Source organism: Nilaparvata lugens, chromosome 5 (assembly GCF_014356525.2).
Source record: "Nilaparvata lugens isolate BPH chromosome 5, ASM1435652v1, whole genome shotgun sequence".
Classification (NCBI taxonomy): Eukaryota; Metazoa; Arthropoda; class Insecta; order Hemiptera; family Delphacidae; genus Nilaparvata; species Nilaparvata lugens.
Window position 1 is genome coordinate 56,011,693 of NC_052508.1, and position 22,114 is coordinate 56,033,806.

At 32.0% G+C, this 22,114-nt stretch overlaps 1 long non-coding RNA gene across 1 annotated transcript; it reads right to left on the bottom strand.

Moving 5' to 3' along the window:
- Window positions 1-1,145: 1,145 nt before the first annotated feature.
- LOC120351433 lies at window positions 1,146-16,226 on the bottom strand. The gene is made up of 3 exons (XR_005571397.1): window positions 16,037-16,226; window positions 9,436-9,539; window positions 1,146-6,561 (listed from the first exon to the last, which is right to left on the bottom strand). It is a non-coding gene; the product is annotated as an uncharacterized LOC120351433 (long non-coding RNA).
- Between the last annotated feature and the right edge of the window lie 5,888 nt (window positions 16,227-22,114).

Here is a 22,114-nt window from a genome sequence, read left to right on the forward strand (position 1 = left end):
TATTTCGGTATTCTATCTTTGTATATAATGTAAATAAAACAATTTAAATGTAGATTGCAGTGAGTAGGCTATTGAAATTTAAGTTTCCACCAACATTTAGTTTGCATATTATTGATACCCTGGCAATAATACTTTCAAACTTTATCAGATTGCCAGGGTATCAATAATACTTTTAAACTCTAACAGATACTTTTTGTGTAGTTGAGAAGTTGATATTGTGGTAATTATTCATACCATATTAAATAAAAATACTAAGAAATTGTCAAAAACCAGAGATCTGGTCTATCAGAGATTGACAATGGTGTAACAATCGAAACCGGTCTTTCTATCTATCAATAAATCTGTGGTTTTTGACATTTTCTCAGCATTTTTATTTAATCTATCAGATACCGTGTTGATTCTGTAATTTTTATAATGAAATTGTCTTCAGATGCAAAATTTCAATTGTTCTAAACAATTCACTGCCAGATTAAATCTATCAATTTTTTTCAAGTACCAAGACCACTTCTTGTATTCCCAATAATTTGAAATATAATTATTGTATAAAATCTATCGTACATAATGCCGGCTCAAATTTATACTTAAATAATCTTTACACACTCGATTTATAAAAAAATCAGTTTAATATTCGTCTTCAATTCTTGTGGCTCTGCATCTCATTTGAAAACTAACACAGTATCAGAGTAAAAAATTTAAAATTCAGTTAATATTTATACCTAAAAAACAATGGATCTGGAAATTGTGAAGCAGTATGGTAGGCTACCCTTCTAGACCCTCTATGCCTATAGGAATAGAGAAAATATAGCATATATTATGCTACCTGTTATAGTAGCCTATTATTCTCAGTGCTATAGGCACGGAATAAGCATACCAGTGCTTCTTTCCTCTCTGCTATAGGCTACTATGCACTCTATGAAAATCGATGAAATAAAGGACTTTTCCCTAGAGTTCTCAATTTTCCTTTCTTTTTTTATATCTAAAAATTGGTCATTTTTCATTTGATGCTGTGTTTTGATAGTTCTTATTTTGATTAGATCATTTTTTTCTATTCAATCCAGTAGGCTACATTATATTGTAATTTGAATATTATTCCAATGATAACGGTGCTGTCGCATCTAGTTATACGTCCATATGAAGCTGCCTTCTGTTTCACATTCCAGATCATTTATGTGTATTTATCATTTATCTTCCCCTCAATTATATAGATTTATAACTTTTAGTGAATGATCTTGTTTGGATGAATACTATCCTCTTAGGACCAGCCATTCGATTCATGTTCCTGATTCAAGTGATAAACTACTCCTGTTTATAAAATTTTTCTTAAGATTGGGAGTGCGTTTGATAGTAAATAATATCACTATATTAGTGAAATACTGTCAAATAAATACTCAACTATAAAGTGGAGCATGAATCTGGCCAAGTTACAAGCTAGAAGTTTTCTTGTCTCGATGGAAATGGACTTGCGGGGCAAAGATTTTCCATTATATGAAACATAAGAAAGGTCAAACGTTAGGTGCTCATTTGTAAAATTTATATTCGATGTGCATTCCTGATAAGACAGTTAATTGGATCTTATTTAAAGTTAAGTTATTTAGTTGAATTAAGTTATTGAATTTCATGCAAGGATTCTTCTCCACTTAAAGACCGGATTGATTCTTTTTGACTCAATTACTATAATATCCTCACATATTTGAAATGAATGGTCTTGTATTAATGATCTTCATAATTATATTATTCACTACTGTGTAGTGCTACATTCTATGAGTTATATTATTTTTCTTTTTTGAGAAAAGTATAAACTGTTTTCATAACTCACGTCATATTCGGTTTTGACGAAGTTAAATTTATATTTAACTTACCTCTTACCAAATATGAACAAAATTACTAAATAAAGTTCAATTATTAGAAATGATTATTGTATTCGAAATTCGATTTCAAAGTTTCCGCAAGTCTTCAAAGCATTTCCAGCAAGAGAATCTTCTGCTTAATCTAGAAAATTATGTAGTTTTAATCAGGCTATGAAAAGTATAATATTAAAGTTGTATGAATATATTTTGTAGTCGAATTTCTAGATAAAAATATAATCCTTAGATTAGGGTTACATGTTTTCTTTCTTAGTACGAAATATTGCTCACTGTACTGAACACCTGACAGCTGTAAAATAATACATAATATTATAATACATGATGTATAATATGTAATGTGTATTATAATATTTATAATACGTAAATTAGTCGTTTACATGCAGCTTTTGCAATGTATGTGGGGCATTTGAATGAAATGTGTATCCTGGTGTATGACTAGCTGTCATCCATGTATTCAGACAGAGTAAATGGGTCGCAATTTTCAAAAACTATTTCAGTGTAGAAGTGTTTCAGAACATTGTGCAACTTTCTTTACTCAGGCCTTCCTCCAAATCAGTGTCCAATTTTCTCAAAATTAGCAGTTTTGTTGCATATTTTAGGTCTGAAGATTGCCTTCCCAATGCCACTTTTCTCAGTTCCTAAGTTTATTAGGTCAGTGGGCTATGAATTTTAGGCAGTTTTCTTATAAACTCTCACTAGGTATCTGTTTTGAAACGTGTGGAACATGGATTTGCTTGAGAAATAAGCCTGTATGAAACTGTCAACAACTTATCGACATCTATTGATGAAGAACTTCTCCTTGAAAAGGAGTTATCTTGTATTAAATCGTTATGAAAATACTCATTTATGAAATACGGAGATTAATTATTCTAAATCAAGGTGGAGACTGTATTATTTTTGTTACACTGAATTTTTTTTTCTGGCTCTTACTTTTGATTGATAACAATTTGTTATTGATAATATTATGACTCTCACAAGCGTTTAAATAGCTGTTAATATTATGGAATCATATAGGCCTATATTATTTTAAAAAATCGAGGATTACACTAAATTGAAATACTTTATAGTAATTTATACATACTGTAATCACATTATGATGAAATGACTATAAGTTGAAAAAATATGATATTTCATTGAACATAAAATAAAAATATTATTGGAATCAGCATTGAAAATTATATTTTGTTGTACAATGTAGAAAGTTGCTTTTCCTAGAGATAACATTTTATATTATTGCTTTTGGATTCCTTATTAGTGATTTCTCTTTAGTTTTTCATCAACTATAAATCCCATTTATTCCATTCCTTATACACTAGTAGGGGCTACAATAATGTTATTATAAAACACGTGTGTGTATTATTGTAAAGTATCTTACTACACCGGAATTTATATTTTATTCTTTATATTCCGGAATAAAAGTATCTACTCGTAAGGTACATGAAGAGCAGGCAGACCCATTTACTCTGTCAGTCAACCGGTGTGTGAACTGTGCTTTGTTACTTATGTGATTAGAAAGAGAGGGAGTGCAAGTGTGAATAATTGAGTATAATAATGATACTTTCAGTTGATTTATTATTGATTTTGCCAAATTCTTGTCCTCAGTGAACGCTGAGGTGATGCGTAGTTTGTCTAACACAGAAAATCTTGCATTTATTGTGAGTACTGAACATATATTATCAATTATTATCGGAAAAATATCGGGAAGCGTAATATATCTACTTCCAAAATTTAGTTGGACATATTTTTCTACACTCGGTGTTTATAATTTGTGATAAGTTGATGTGAAAACTAGATGCTATGACGTTGACCACTTTTATGGTGAACTGTAGTTGTTAATTGTGTTTATAGTTTAGAACTGTTATCCAGAGACATACTTCTTATTTTGGATAAAGGTGTCTAACTATAATATTATTGTGTTAAACGTAGGAGCGCATATAATCTATCCTCGTATATTATATTATAAATTGATGTATGTATGTACATGTAACGGAGAACTTTTTATACTATTTTTAAAATAATTATAGTGCACTTGTAGTTATCTCTTAAATAAAATGCTTTTAACGATGTTGAATTTTGAAAATGTAGAATTTATTCATAAAATGTTTTAGAATTTGTTATTATATAGGAATCATCGTAACATTTTTTATCCTGATTGATAAAAACGTAGGATTTGAATATATAAAATCATCTATTCTCTAAAAAACGTACTCATAAACTTTGATTATTCTATGATTAACTATACTTGAATAATGATAACTAACAGTAAACATTTAAAAATAATATACTAATAAAACATTGAATTTGTTCCCATATCTTATTTGAATAAGAAAAGATGAATTTTTTGATCCTCTCAAAAACAGTGAAATATGATAGATATTTTTTGTACCACTATAAACGTTTGAGTAAGGACAGTTGGAATTATTAGGCTATATGACTTGTTGTGGCTCATTCATAGTACCTAGTCTCAAGTGACTATAATCGATTCAGATATTTGTATCATCTATAAACTGCACTCTTTCAATTTTACAATAGTTTTTCTTTTCTCAAACAGGCCTACAATGTCAGTGATCTTTTCCATTATTTAGGTGACACCTTGACAATCAGAGGGAACAAATAACAAAAATATTCTCACTTTTTGTGATTTCATAAATTAATTATGGAGTGTATTGACGTTGATAATGGTAGAGAATTATTGAATTTGTTATAAGATTGATCTGGTGACAGAGTGATTCATATCAACGTTGAATGTAATAGATTTATCCATAAATTATTTTTAATTCGATTATCTGTTCGACAGAGATGATGATACATTACGTTTTCTGTCTGTTTTGGACTAATCAGAATTGTTATACTCTGTAAATTCTGTAAATATAATAAAGAAGTTTGAGGTAATTGAAGTAAATTTATCTCGATGACATTAGGTACTTTGAGGCACTGATGTTCAACATTCTATTGGATAGGAGGCAATTTGTTAGATGCTATTTCCCAGCTACATCCAAGTAGTTTCTCTAAGTTTCTCCTCTCCTCAAATTACTTATATAAAGCCATTGAGTAGAGCTATCCTCCTTTGTTTAGTCAGTCATTTAGTAGGCCTATATCTACGATCTCTCTGAAGAAGTACCTATTTCTTTTATATTGATCAACAAAGATACGATTTAATATTATATTATATTGAAATGATAATATCGCTCAACTCTTTTCATTCAAATCTTTCAAACTATTTTTGGTTTAAATTTAATACATTTTTTGGATCACTGTAATTTAAATTAACTGGAAACTTGACAGTCATGTTTTAGTCAGTTATGCATTCAAATAACGACATTTTTCGCCATGTCATCAATCATTTGTGTGAGAGAGGTAATTGTTTCGAAAAAAGATCAATTCGAAGAAATAGAATAGTCTATTTCAAGCTTTATCAGAACTGATCTCCAGTACTAAACCTATAGTTATTCTTTGTGTTTTTTACAACCTCCAGTACTAAACCTATAGGTAGTTATTTTTTTACAATTTTAAATTAAATTAAATGTCAATTGAGATAGTATGAGTTTATCAACGATTTTCTCATAAAGGTGCTCTACCCACATATAATTATAGTGACTGAACATCAATAACTATTGCATGATAATTTATTTAGGACAATGCTTTTTAGAACCTATCTGATTGAATAAATATTACTTATTGGCTCACTCTTTCATCTGGAAATAATATTGTTATATTATACCTTATTTAGAAGATTTTATTACTAGTGAAATTCAAATAATTATTTTCAAGAAACGCACAAAGACCAAGACTTGGTCATATAATTTAGCTCATTCATATACTGTACTACTTATCTTGTATATTATATAAAATATTATGTATTTCATAGATTTTTCATCACTTTGATTACAAACTACTCCTTAATAGTAGACTTTGTATCAATGAACGATATATAACTTTCCAATTTATGATCCTCTGGAATGATATACCTACTATCATAATGTGTGTAGGCATGTAGAAATAACTATTCTACTTCATAGATATTATTAATTATTATTTTGATTGTTTCAGTATACTCTCGCTGATTCCAAACCTCCCTATTACAACACTGAATCATCTCTTATTTGAATTTTATCACATATACTTCTTGAACAGTTCAGTAGTTTTTGTACACAAGCCTTATTACTATTTACAACAATTGAATGAAGTCGATTACAAAAACACAATATAAATATTTCTAATTTTTTTGAGATGTAAATTGAAACTTACATTTACCAGATACATCAATGAGTTTTCAATTGGTATAATAAAATATTATTGAAGATTTATAAAAAATTCATAACTTATATCGGTACAAGAATGTTGTTACATCTCAGTTTGACTTTCTTCTGTTTCCTAAAATTAAACTCAACTATAGCTACTACGACAATTCTATTCAATATTCTTATAGGATATTGATTCCTGTTAGTTTGGATTAGCGAGTTTGTACTGTATTACAGGTGAATTTTTATGTGATGATGCAGACTGGAAAATGCGCTATGGAATTTTGGCATTCATATATGCTATAATTACATATGCACAGCTAGCACACTTACCCACACCAGCCCTCACCATTAAAAGAAAAGTTAGCATCATCTCAAAAAAGTTGTCCTGTACATTTCTCTAACACCGCCGAAAAAACGTTTGACCATCAGAGAGTGTTCATGGATGAGGTATTCTGGAAGGTATTCATAGAGGTTACTAGTTCGTTCGTTTATTGCATGATATATAAATCTTTTTTATAAATAAAAAACTAAATCGATAACTTTAAAAGCATCACATAAATTTGTAATAGTGATTAAATGATGTTTTAATAACGTTGCTGACTTAAATGGGATAAGCGCAAAATGATGATAAAGATGACTCTTTTTCAGGGTACAGTACCGTACCTTCTGCATAGGACAGATTGAAATAATTATGTAAATTTTCTTTTATAATATAGTTAAACTCCATCCATTAGTTGTATAGAGAGAGCATTTAATAAAGAGATGGAACCAAATTTGTTGCCCATTATTATTAGGCCTTTTATAAGTTGAAACTGCTGCCTTTCCCCATGTTATTTCTCCTTTTACCAATAATTATTTCAGAGTAGAATAGAACAGGTAGTATAACAATGATAGACCAGAATTTTTTCTCATTAAGTCGAGGAGAGAGGAATCATGTAGTAGGTAGCCTATATTTATTTCATATTTCGCAAGTGTTTAAATGATTCCATCATGAATTTCTTCTGGAAACAGGTATTCTCCCAGATCAACTTAGTATAATTATACTAAGTAATATCATACAGAAACAATTATATTTCGTTCATCTCTGGTTATATAAATAACAATATTGTAAGGTGATAATAATATTGATACACCATCAGGGACAGGAAATGTCAATTGAATTCACCTTATTCCTCAGAAAAAATTGCACCTGGTCAACAATATGAATGGAAGCTGATGGTTTCTTGATCCATTCCGAGCTGCGATGTATTAACACACTTTTTCTATGTATTTAAACACGACATGCAGTCAAATTTCAAGCAAATAAAAGTAAGCAAAAGTTTTAAATTATTTACTTAACATTTGACTACATGTTGTGTTTAAATACATAAAAAAGTGTGCTAATATGAATGAATATGATGAAGTACCTAATTGATTTTGGTTATAAACCCACAAATAATACTACAAATTGACTATCTATGATAGGCCTGTTTCAGTGAAAGCAAAGTTCAATAACATTGACCATTTCCTACTCCTTTTGAGAACGTTAGAATCAAGTTACAAATTTGAATTATGTTATTTTCATTTTTGTATATTATGTTTATATTATTTTTTCATGGACAGTGGAGATATTCTTCAAATGTGTTGATTAAATTTCTTCCCGTTAACAGTAGAAAAGAGCTCACTAACCTTTCCATGAGTAATAGTTTTATTATCAATTATGAATAATTATATGTAAAACGAAATTCTAAAATGCCTGTAATATTATTGCTAACAGGAATTTGGAATTTCTTACTGTAATTGCTCTCAACAATGAATTTCGTACTGTGATATTGCTTTCATCAATTTAAGATTTCGTTCAACATTGTTAATTACATCAAATTCATTGAGATTTGAATAGACTAAGGCCTTCTATATACCTATACTCCACCTCTTAGTACAAGTTCTGAATAGATTCAAAGGTTATCCATTCATGTTCCATTTGTGCAAAGATTCATATATAGGAATCATGAACTCTCAAAGTAGGTCTACAACGTACAACTGCAATGTACTGTGATGCTATTTTGTCAGATGACGTGTGTTGTAGGAAACCCGAATGTCATCAATAGTAATTTTCTAAACACTGCTGACCTTTGCACTCCCAAGGATGCAGTCTGTGTCCCAACACCCCCCCCCCCCTGTGGACATCAATATATTTTATAAATATTGATAGTGTCTCCCGCACCTGGTTCCATAATACTTGTGGATGCTCGCTGAGAGTGACCGCATATCCTGCAAATTGTGAGCTCGGCAACAAAACAAATAACTGAAAATTGGTCTCAGTAGAAGTGAATCCGGTCTGCTTGAAGCGAATGACGCATTCCAATAATGACCTTGCTTCCGTTTCCAGAACAACTGTAGTAGCAGATTAATACATCAACACACGGGGCAACTATAGTGAGGTCCACATTATAATAACAGTGGAGAAAGATAGGAGAACAGCGATGCCGATTCTCTGCCTTGCCACTACCTCCTATAAGAAGATTGCAGATCGACTGTAGTAAATCAACACATTAATACACGGGGCAACTGTTCATAGTGAGGTCCAAGTTATAATAACAGTGGAGTAAAATAGGAGAACAGCGATGCCGATTCTCTGGCTTGCCACTGCCTTCTATAAGAATATTGCAGATCGACTGTAGTAAATCAACACATTATTAACACAAACGGGGCAACTATTAATAGTGAGGTCCAAGTTATAATAGTAGTGGAGAAAAATAGGAGAACAGCGATGCCGATTCTCTGGCTTTCCACTGCCATCTATAAGAGGATAACTGATACCGCTATTCATTTATTTATGAAAACATGAAAACATAGAAGCATACAAGATTTCTCCCAAAATTGCTTCCATAACAACATATTAAAATGATTCATTATACAATAGTAATAGTACAAAAAAAATAATTAATATTAAAAATAAAAATGAATTTGAGTAAAAAGTAAATGCTACCGTAGAGCTACACCACACCACAACAGCTGCAATGAGTGGTGAATTTATATGAAAAATATATAAAATACTGGAAATATATATACTGTATCTGTTGTAATATTACTGTTCATTCTTGTTAAAAATTATGGATTGTATTTTATCCGCCAAGATATGATCTTTCTCAATGATTTTTAAAATAATTATGATAAAAGTTTTTGTTAATTAGCTCTATTTCTACATTGTTAAGAAACGATCTAGCAACATTGCGGAGCTAGAGAAGTATATAGCGCAATCTACTTTGTCGAATGATATACAAGGATAGCAATCAATACTAATGTGCAATGTTAATCGAATACTGATATTATAACGTAAAACTCACTATAGACATGAGATGCCATCTAGTGCTAGTATCATAGTCGCCAGTAGCTTTTCAACAACACTGTTGAAGAACATACGGTCGTCAAGCATGCACCAAGATCCTCCCTGGAAAAATGTTACAGTAAATTATTGAATGTGGAGGCTTGCTTCAGTCCAGTCTTTGAAGAGTTGGAGTGGGAAATGTTTATAATAAAATTGTTTTCTGCTCTGTTTAGAATATTTGGAGCTAAACATATCATTAAAGTCCTCACTCACACCCCCTTTGTTAAAATAGTGTGGAGGAGGTTTAAATATAATTATAATTTTTTGTCTTCTTCCGCAGTTTATTGATATTTTCATACCGTAGTTCTCGAGATATCCGCTACTATTAGAGAGTTAAATTTTCAGAAAATCCAGTAGTTTTATCCCCAATCTTGGACCTTATGACACTTCCACTAGGCGCGGATCCAGGACTCTGAACCTGGGGGGAGCGATTGGAGTGGTCGTCGGGGAACCCCCCCCCCTGTTCGACTTTCACACCAGAAACAGCATTTGAGGGCTTTATTACTTACAGATGGAATTAAATAGAGAATGCATTTATTCAAATGCTAATTAATATATAATTATTATTTAACGAAAATCCTACATAAATGCTGTACATCACCCCGAAGACCTCTGCTACTGCAGACATTGACAACAGGGTTAACAGCTAGATGGAAATTCGATGAGAACTACTATCCAAAAATTAGATTTATTATTTGATAATTGATTAGATTCTTGAATTTGTCCATTCAAATGCAACTTTATTCATTCTTATTTTTGCAACTACAGTAGTAGCTGTAGTTTTGTCAGACACCACTATCTTGGAAAAAAGTGCGGGGAGAGCAATCGGCCCGATCGCCCCCCCTGAATCTGTGCCTGAATAAAATTTATTATGTCACTATTTTATGCAGTTTTTTCAGTGTCGATGAAGCATTTCAGTTTTTAGTGTGTCTTCAGTTCTGCAACAATGTAGATCATTCGAGAAAGAAATATTTGAAGGCAGTGAGAGTTATGACTCGACAGTCCACAGCTCTGTGTGGACTAGTCTGTAAGGTGGTAAAAACAGGTAAATCCTCCCCCTTTCTCAAAAGGGTGTGGTGAAGGTTAAACATCAACTTTTTGTCTTCTTCCGCTGTTTATTGATATTTTTCTTAGTTCTCGAGATATCCGCTACTATTAAAGAGTTGAATTTTCAGAAAATCCAGTAGTTTTATCTCCAATTGGACCTTATGACACTTCCACTAGGCGCAGATCCAGGATTGGGGTGGTCGTCCGGGGTCGTCATAATCCAAAGTGGAGAAGTGTGGTTCAATGGTTGAATTTGACGTATTTTTCTAAATGTCTCGGGAGTGACTATAGCGACATGATTATCCCATTCAAAATTGAAATATATTCCCTAGAAATGTTGTTCAGTCACCTCATTTGATAGCTGTCATAGTTTTCAAGATATTATTCTCCTTTGAAATCTCTAATTTTTGAAAAAAGTTCCCTGTGGTTTCCATTTCCAAAGGTTTTAAAATTTGTCCAACTCAATACATGCTTCTTAGATTAGATTATGTATGTTTATTTATGTATGTTACAATGATGAGAATTGCATGATGAACATGATGTGAGTATACACAAACGTTCATCATGCATGTCCTGTCGTTAGTGGCCAGGCCAACCTTAGAAAACATGAGCCCTGATGTTCATGAAGGAACGTTGAACAGATGTGGAAAAACAAGACAGACTTCTCACAAGTTCTGCCACCGGTTCAAGCTCATTGCCACTGACCCGGCGGGCGATCATTTTAGAGACGTCATAGCGTCTCTCCTATCTAGATGATCAATCAAACAAAACCGGTCAGATAATCTCAGGTGTTTGTTACGCGTTATTATACGAACAGTGCTGCAAATTATATCCCTCTCTTTCCCTTCTTCATGCTGAAGCTACTTCAAAGGAATGGAATCAAAAAAGTTTCATTCTATTTCGTATTTGTTTTCCAGTTGGAGAATAAGAAACTGTTTCAATGTTATAAATAATATTGAGTATTGTGTTACTTACTGCGATAGAATTATGTTTGTTTTTTGGTCCTCCAAAATTATTTCTTCAATATGTGAATATTTCCTACTTTAGTGATAATAATGTGAAATTTTCCTTCTATGTTTGATTTTGAAGCATCTTGATTGAAAAATATAATTTCTTATTTAATAAAATATATTTGATTATTTTAAACGAGAATGAACCGTTAATATTACATTATTAAACCTAGATACCGTATATAGAAGGCAAGACAGAGGATCGGCAACGTTGTTTTCCTATCTTTCGCCACTGCCATTATAACGTGGACCTCACTATAATAGGCCTACAATTTCTCATTTTAATGTATCATTTTTATTAATCATTCATGATTCTTATGGGAAATTATTATGGAGACTAAAAACATTATTTTCGTAGGAATGTAACGGGTATAAATATTGATAAAGGTGGGATTCTTGAATAAATGAAACGCATTTGCAACTTTTGTAGATAAGATGCCTAACCGTCGTGAAGCATGACGAGCTATCCACAAGTATAAGTGAATTGGAGAAGGAAAGAAAAGTTTTCTCACTTCTCATTTCATGTCAAAATCTGGTTTAGCATTCTCAACTTACATTGTTGTAGGCTTTTCGATGGTAGATACCATTGCGTAACTTTTTATCAAGTTCATCCACTCTATTAAATATGCAAACATATACCAACATTCCAATACCCACTTGGAACTTCAGTTTTTACAATGATAAATTTGCATTTTGTAAACAAATTCATTGAACTTTTATTAAATTATGGGAGATTTTTCCGCTGTTGAATCCATGTGAGAGACATGTACATACAATTTGATTAAAAATATGATAGGTACAATACTTGTTTCCAAAGCATTTTTTCAAGAGATCCTCGGTATCGTGAAAGTTCCTCCACACAGTTTAATTGTTTGTAAAACAATATGAAAAGCTCACATCCCTTTGAAGTTTCCTCTACTTCTTCCACTCTCTTTTAAGCCTGTGAAATTGTAAATTTTCAATATTCCAAACTACTCTACTAATATTATTATTATCGTTACCTGTAGCAGGCCTAATTTCCTTCTCGAAATACTATTCCTTGTTCCTTTTTAAATCATCTGACAGTGTAGGCCTAACAGAATAATAATATTATTGTCAGTTCTGATGAGTATGAACACTTACTTTGACATTGAAATTTAAGTTGATGTTATCTGCTACTTCATAGATTGTAGAAGTTATTGTCGTTATAGATCAAAAGTACCGTACTGTTGTAGGCTGTATCATACTGATGCATATAGCCAGCCTACTATTTCATTTCGAACAATCAATCAATATGAAGCAACTGAATATTCTGTAATCTGCGTTCTTACTTTATTCATGATAAATCATACATTGATGTAGTGCAGCCTACTAGCCATCAGTAATAACTGAACAAGAAAGTATTCACAAAGAATATTCCTGAAAGAATAGGGGCCAGCCTTGAATAGAACTATCATGTTTGAAACGTGAATTCAATTTGGCAGATGCGTGGTAAAAGCTCGATAACCCCAAGTCAAATGCTATCGAGAGTCAACTACATAACAGTGTACCAATAAATTTAAAAAATTAAATGTCATTAGAACAGCTCAAGGTTATTATTATGTGTAATTAATTGATGTAGGGACTTTCATTTGAATATTTTTTAATCTGGAGTGTGAGAATATAAGTACCGTACTGTACCGTATAAGTTTGATGGTATACTTACAATATTTTATGTTATATAATTATTTCTCATTTTATTAAATCATAATGAAATTAATTTGTGCTTGAAAGCCATTTCCTATTGAAAATGGTATAAATCTTATCATATCAACAAACAGACTAATAATACTTTCATAGATCAATTGATAGTTTAAATTTTTATATATCTTGAAGAATCTTGAATATTGGTATGCCGGATTAGATGAGCTCAAGGTATCTGGCTCGAATTATATGTTGTTCATTATCTTCAAACAAATTGCTCTGTGAGAATATCCAAATTCCACCATATATTATGTTAGAGAAGAACTTTTATTCTTTCCATGAATGCAGGGGTACACACCTACCAAGACCATACAAGAAATTTCTTTTGTGTTTTTAAACACTTCTTAGTACCTTCTTTTAGGACCTTACAAAGATTTTCAGCCCCACTCTCATCCCAGAATTTTAAGAACTCAATTTGTCCCCTTTGTGCACCTCTGTATTTATGGAAACTTTTTTTCCCTCCATTTCCATCAGTAAACTTGTTTTTGTTGATGTGCTACTTATTAATTGTTATGTTCACAGTGTTGATAGTTGAAAAAGCATTAGCATTCTTAGTATTCAGCTTGCGAGCAAAGAAAATCAATAGACCTACTACAGAATTTGAAAAATGAAACATCAAATGATATGGAATATTTTTTCCCCTTTCATCCCCCATCATCATTATCATCACTAGAAATATTTCTCAAGGATGTCTGCTATTCTGCTACCAAGTCTGTACCTTCAAGGATTATTGAGATACACGGTTTTCTAATTGTCATGCAGGTTTGGCATAGACCTAATACGGAGGGAAACCCCTAATTTAGGCTGCAAACCGTACTTTTCTCTCTTTTCGAATGACCAAATGAATAGATGCAACAGGTTTCAACTGAGTTAGTGCACTCAAATACACTCTTCCAAAATCAGTTTTTTCTGATATGAAATGTTTTTATTATTGTTCCAGTTTTAGTTAATCTCAGCTTCTCTCAGCTTCAAATCTCATCTCGAATAAAATCCTCCATTGATGAACAATAATTGAGATCAAGGAATATTATTATGTCTTAGTATTTCTCTATTTGTTGAGAAGTTGTGAATTTATTGGTCAATCCAGTTCCAATTCCATTTTTTTACACACATACAAGTTTGATACAGAGATTAACAAAAAGAATACATGCAAACAACAACAACAACAACAATGCACATTGAAACAAAATAAAAAGAAAGTGGTGCAAATAAAGAAGGGTGGAAGATTGAAGGGTTTTTCCAACTATGGATATCCATGTACTAGGTAAACCTTCAATCCTTGAGAGAGTGAAAAACGTATCAGGAAAAGTAAATAGACGGTAGATATGAAAGGATGAGAATGGGAAGAATAATAAGGGGAAGGATGGAAAAAGAAACTGATAGGACCAGGTGTTAAATAAAAGATATTTGAAGGACTAGATGAATTACAAAGGATTGCAGAATAAGCAAGCACACAAGTGAGAAGAGTACCTACACTTTGTGAAACATCTCATAGATAGAAGAAAAAGATTGCAGATAAAGTTTGAATTAATATGATTTCCCAGAGTCAAACAAATTTATGAAATGTGAATTTTCGATCATCAATGAGATGTATGATTATCAGCCACCAATCGCCACAAATCAAAACTCGCGTGTTCACAACGTTTGCAGTTTCCAACACTTGTTGGATGATAATAAAGTTTCTCGGTCAAGTTCATTAAAGCACATTCTGCGAGATCGAGTTAATGGTTCTTGCCTCTCCAGCTAATAATAATCTATGTTGCCTCATTCTCACTCAAGAAAGTGTATTATTAAAAGTCGCAATAAATACTGTATTCATATTGATACTGATATACAGTTTGTTGCTTTTTGTGAGGAAGTAGAAAAAGTGGCCTTGAAAAGCTCAATAACACTATTCTCTCAAAGGCAAACCGATAACACGAATACAAAGAGTTGAATGTGGATGAAACGACATTATTTCCTCTGATATTTATTACGCCAATTCATATAATAATGATCAATAATCGTTATGTTGACCCTTCATGGAGGTATGGGGTTGCCCAAGGAGGTCCAGGACCCTAAACCGATTTCGAATTCCCATGCACGCCACCTTGACTATCACATTTCTAGAGAAGCATTAGATGAGTTTTAACATCAGATAACTCAGGAAAAGTATTCTTTGAGCTACTGTACACACATATTGATGAGCAACATGAGCTATTTGTTTCGTTGAGAAAATTTCTACGTTACGTAACGAAAAGTCGGCAAGAGCTTACCTCACAGAAAATCGCCATAGGTCCAATAATTTGTGAGATTGAGACATGTACGCTAATAAGGATCTTCAATCAACCTACCGGTACGCTTAAAAGCGTTACATAATTTATTCTTCTTCTCCTTCTTCTTCTCTCGAACAGGGATTGGGCTATTGTAATTTACGTAGATAAGGAATTGTACGTAAATTTATTGAAAAAAAATTGAGCTAGGATTTCAGTATTGATTCATGCAGGTGTGGAACATAATTATACTATAGCTGATATCATGATAGCCTATAATGAAATCTCAAATTTTTCGTACCAACCTGGTAATTTTAGTAATGTTAAAATACTGCTGAACTATTTTTAGGGACCCCCCCTTGAATTGTTTTGATATATCAACCTCCTTGTGGGCACCCCTGCATTGTTGATAATAACAAACAATAGATCCTTCATTCATTCAAGCTTTGATTAATTGAACTTTACTTATCATCAAGTCTCAAGTCAAATTCATTTTCCTTAATGGACAAAAAACTATGATTCAGCTTACGATTATGAAAAGTCAATGCCATCTGGAGCTACGGTCAACCTGCAAACATCTGCGTCAAGTCCATAGGCCACTGATACAAAATATTTTCCACTCGTATATTTATGATTGAATTAATCTTTATTTCTCCGTGCAATTACAACTTATCTGCCATTATTTACCAACAAAGAGCAGAAGGCCATCATTGACGTAGACCGGCACTAAACTCAAACTTTTTGCAGAAAATTTATCGGCAAATTTCTATTTATATTGACGTAAACATTGAGTGATATCGATGATATAGGCAGCGGTTGAGAAAACTCTGATTACTGTTCTTTTTTAGGATGTATTTTATCAGTTTATTATTGGAAATAAACGAAGTATTCAAAAATCAATGCTCGTGTTTGTTGAGAAAAAATCAACTTTCTTCTTCGTGATGCCTTTTGAATAAAAACATGTAATACATATAATACACAAAAATTACAATGGATTTGACCATATTCATTCCGTAAGCCTACGAATGAAAAAAGTGAAATCCATCCTCATTATATGCCTTTTTTTCCTATGTAAATTGTAGCCTACAGTTCTCACAGATAGAACTCATTCTTTATTCTACATTTTACATAAGTTGTTAATATTTCGATTTTTATCATCCATTCAAGAGTTACTGAGTTACTCTTTATTGGTATGAACCATTGTCCAATAGTTCTCATAACCATATTTGGAATACTTGGGCGTTTCTTCTTCTCGGTCAATGATATTAGAGCTAAGCCGCTATTGGTGAACAGCCAATGGCCAATCGTTGGTCTTCACCAACATTCTGCAGCTCAATGCTGAAGCTTCCAGTTAACTAGAGATCGATAAAATGGTGTAACTAACGAAAGCAGTACAGTATCCCAAATTGTTTTGACAATATCGAGTCGTTAACAATACTAGTCTATATTTAAAATCAAATATTGAAGCGTTTTCCTTGTCTCATGAGAGAAATTATAGTTTATTTCGACTATCCTTATAACTTAACAAAATAATGATCCCGTGTTCCAATAAAATTATAATTGATATTTTAGCACTGTATTTTAAATGGAAAACACCAATTCTCGAAAGAAGGTTTTAGCAGAATGACATATTTCAATAATATCAATTATCGCTCGTTAGAGGATCAAGTAAATGTCAAGTGAACAATAAAATTAATCACAAACATCATTCCAATAATTATTTATTTTATGTTTTGTTGTTGAAGGAAAAACTGTCTATTACAGAGTATTTATCAACTTTTAATTCTGCTCATACATTTTTACGATGTACTTATACAATCAACTCTACAATCCACTTTTCAATCAACTGATAAGCTATTTAACAAAAAATAGTACAAAAAACTATTACATTTTCATAATAACTGTGTGTTGACGAATAAAACACGATCTAACAATACTTATTTGTCTCACTGCGTATCTTAGAAAATCAGGTACACTCTTATTATTTTATTCTGACAATGGAAACCTATCACAAGGTGATTTATAGACCTACAAAATTGAAGGTGAGCTATTAGTAATGCGGATAGCTTTATCCAAAAAATATGTAATCTACTTGCGGATTTCAGAAGACAAAAAATGTAATTTTCCAATATGTGTTGAAATTACGTAATATTACTCTAAAATAATATGTTATGATAATTTTATTTTTCCCTATTCAAGCTCTCATAATGACGTTTGTAGGTGATTATTATAAGAGTATATTAAGATGACACAAAATAAAATATCAGGGTCCCATTAGTTAAGTTGAGTATTCAAACAAACAAACTGATAATAATCAATACTTGTTGAGTTATTATACAGAAACAAAATGTAATTCAACCCTTTCATCGGAATTTGAGTGATCTCATACGTTGACTTCTTTCATATCTCTGTGTGATAAAAAATTCAAGCTATCCTTTATCTTCTCTTAGTACCTGGTAAGTTCAGGAAAATGATTCCCTCACTCATCCACTGCTTAAAAATTCAACAGCTCAAGAAAGTATATAGGATACTGAGAATGCGTGAGCATTAAATGAATGAATGATAGTAGAGATTGACTTGATAAAATGCTATACTACTATCATCTGGTGTTATTCTCGAGAGTTGTGTGTATATATTTAAAAATTATGTTTCCCAAACAGGTTTTCACCTTTGGGCTTTATTGTTTTGAAGGATATTTATATATTTTTGTTTTGTAAAATTGTATTGACAATAAAGAAGTTTCAAGTCATAATCATCATATACTTGATAAATGCTATATATCCCAGAAGATTGCTATATATCCCAGAAGATGCTAGAGAGTATGAAGATTATTATAGAGAATCCAATTTCTCTAAAACCTTAAGAAGAAAAAGAAGTTTATCATTCATAAATATTTAGTAATGATCCAGCCTTGAACACTATGACATTGATATCAGTTCTATTATTCCTCTACTCAATATATTATAATTATTTTATCACTCTCATTGTTCAATACGACGTAATAATTATCATTCATGTTAATTAAGAAGAATAATTTTCGAATACAAATTTAGAATAGAAAATTTCTCTTGATTTTGAAATCGGATCCACTTCAGCATTAACATAGGATCTCTCTGTTGTATATCCATACTTTTTCACTGTTGAAATTAAACTTGAATTTTAAAAAACACTTTTGAAGTGAAAATACACTCACTTTTGCAGTGACGATCGTTTCGACCTGTTGTTGGTCATCATCAGACAAATTATTAATAATAATTTTTAAATTCCACAGTCTGATGATGACCAACAACAGGTCGAAACGATCGACACTACAAAAGTAAGTGTATTTTCACTTCAATAGGATCTCTTATTGTTTCATCAAAATCTCATTCAATAAGTGATTGATGAACTTGTGATTCTTTGTCTTATCCACATTACTGTTCCATAGTCTATAGACTATACTTTCCTTCATGGTGTATCCTTGAAAAATGGATTAATTCAAAGTGAAATATTAGGATTATATACATGCAATATCCATATCAGTATTAATTTTTTAATCACGACACATCATTTTTAGCCTCCACATTATTTGCGTCTCAAGCCTGTTAAACACATATCGATTTTTGTTCGTAAGATATTTTGCCGTCCTTGTAAATTCTATTAGATTGAAGAGATGTTTTTAAACAGATAATGTTTGTCAAGTTCCGTTTAATCTGATCGAATTCATAAGGACGACAAAATATCGTACGAAGAAAAATCGATGTCTGTGTGCGGGGCCTTATGAATTCTATCAGATTAAACGGAACTTGACAAACATAATCTGTTTGATCTAATAGAATTTGTAAGGATGGCGAAAAATCGTACAAACAAAAATCGATGAGTGTGTAGCTAGCCTTAAGCCCCGCACACACACATCAATTTTTGTTCGTAAGGTATTTTCCTTATAAACTCTATTAGATTAAACAGATGATGTTTGTCAAGTTCCGTTTAACCTAATAGAATTTATAAGGACGGCAAAATATCGTACGAACAAAAATCGATGTGTGTGTGTGGGACTTGACTCTCTACGTATGTCTTATTGTCTAATATGAATCTCTCGCCTTTATTTACTGAAGAGTGTGGATGATATTCTCTCTTCACCCTCCCCCCACTAGATAACCCAAATTCTAGTAGACTATCCCCCACCAAAGTATTGGATACTGCTGGTCCCCCAAAAATAATTTTCAAAACCCCCTCAAGAATTTCAAGGATGCAATCTCACCCCTGCTTATAGGCTACACTTTCATGAATAAGCAAACTGCTATAGAATAACATAAAGAACCATTTTTTCTACTGCTTTAATTTAAAAGATGAAAGAAATAGGTTTGAAATTCAACTTTTAAACGACACTGTCGAACGCCTCCTACATGGCTGAGCTTGCTTGCTAGACTCATATAATTATGTGCGTAATTGCATTCTGCTTCCCTTAATGCTTTTTGAGGATTAAGCTCTTCTTATAAATATGAAGGAAATAAAATTACCTCCTCTCCACTATGAATTATTTCAGATAGAAATAAAGCATTTGTCCCCATGATTCTGATAATTGAATAATCGACACTATTATTTGATTGAAATTATATGTTTAATGGGTTCCCAGGCTGACAAATAATTTTTTGAATAGTAACGCTCATCGAATTTCCACCTGGCTGTTTATCCTTTTGTCAATATTTGCAGTAGCAGAAGTCTTCGGGGTGATTTACAGCATTTAATTGGATTTTCGTTTGATAATAATTATATACATTTTTATTGTCAGCACTTTCTCCTTGGCTGAGTGTCGTCAGGAGAATAATAATTATATGTTTAATGTCTATTTTCCACATTTGATAATTGCTTATAGATAATAGAAAATCGTTTCTATATTTCGAAGACAGTACCTATTTAAACTCCATTATATCAGAGACAACTGATACAAGTACGCTATCTTTTCTCTATGATTATATTCTCCTCTCCATCTACCAGATAAACATAAGATTTATTTATGTCGTCAATTCCACTATACCGTATTTTTATGCGTATATCGAAGGACGGATAAAGTCCAAACTTAATCTCTGTTCAAAATGAAGGGCACTCAAAGTTGGTTTTATAAACAATGCAAAGTTGATACAGCTATTTCACCTCCACGCCCACACTATGTTATTGTTCTACATAATTATAATAGTCATTTGCTTATATTTGATTTGCCTTGACTGTGACGTTCGAGATAGTCGCGGTTTGCTGATTATATTAGAATAGAAAAGATTTCTATTGAGAAAATAATCTTTAAACACAAAAATAGCTAGCCTATTGAAGTTGGAGAGATTTCAAGTTAGTAGATTGTATGCTGTGACTGTGGACACATTCTTAAGTTCAGCTTATGACATTTTTGGCACAAGAAAAGTTTCATACCATATTCCCAAAATATAGCTTATCATTGTAAGATTGTCATGGGTTTTTATATAGATCAATGAATCTTCTCCAGATACTCTCTAAGTTTTCAATAATATCTCAACTGATCCTCATCTTATGCGTGAACCATGAGTTATCAACTTCCATAAATAATACTAATCCTTAATAATTGATGTTAACCAAATTGGAATGAATTGAATTGTTTTCAGATTACTATGAATTCAATGTTTCCAGAAAAGATCTTCGCCAAATTGGAATGAATTGAATTGTTTTCAGGTTACTATGAATTCAATGTTTCCAGAAAATTTTCAGGATGAAAACTAAGTTAAAACTGTCTCTGTTACTTGAAATGTAGCCTACAAGAATAATTACCTATTATAAATGAATATTAAATAAGTAATTATTTCAATAAATGAATTGAAATAAATAAGTAATATTCAATAAATGAATTGAATAAGTCAGGGAAGCGCGGTCACGCTAATCGCTCCGATAAGATACGAAATGGAAACAAGTCGATTCCAATTAGTGGCATCATAGCCGAAACATGTCGTAATTAAACAATTTAAAATAAGGGTTTTCATTTTTATTTCGATACAAAAGGGTCTGCTGAATTCCTTTTGGACCGGTGACCACTTGAGCCGACTCCACTAAATATAAAATTCATGACCTCGGAAATCACTTTCCGATATTCCGGACCCCACTTAAAGATGTGCATCCTCTTTTCATTCATCATCCTTCCCATCACCCGTGAGTATCATCCTCTGGAGTATCAGTATCAGTATCTGGAGCTTGGATTATCATCCTCTGGAAATCTTAATTCATTGGAAGTCTCTCTGGTTACTTTTCATTGGTTCTCTTGATGCCTGTTGCACGAAAGCCGGTTAAATTTTAACCGTGATTAATTCCACGTGAACCAATCAGAGAAGCCGTCTTTTCAAAAACGCCTTCTCTGACTGATTTCGTGGACTTAATCACGGTTATTTGTGCAACCGGTACTTAGAATCACTGCAGGGATAAATGCGATATAGAACTCAACAGATGGAAGCTTCACAGAGAAATACAATAGTTGATGTTTTGGAACTAAAATAGATTATAAAATGCCTCATCTGAAGGAAAATTGGAAAAACTTGAATTATCTAATTAATAATAAGGATTAAGTCAATACTCTAGGTTCACACTTAATTACATTACGGTGGCTATAAAT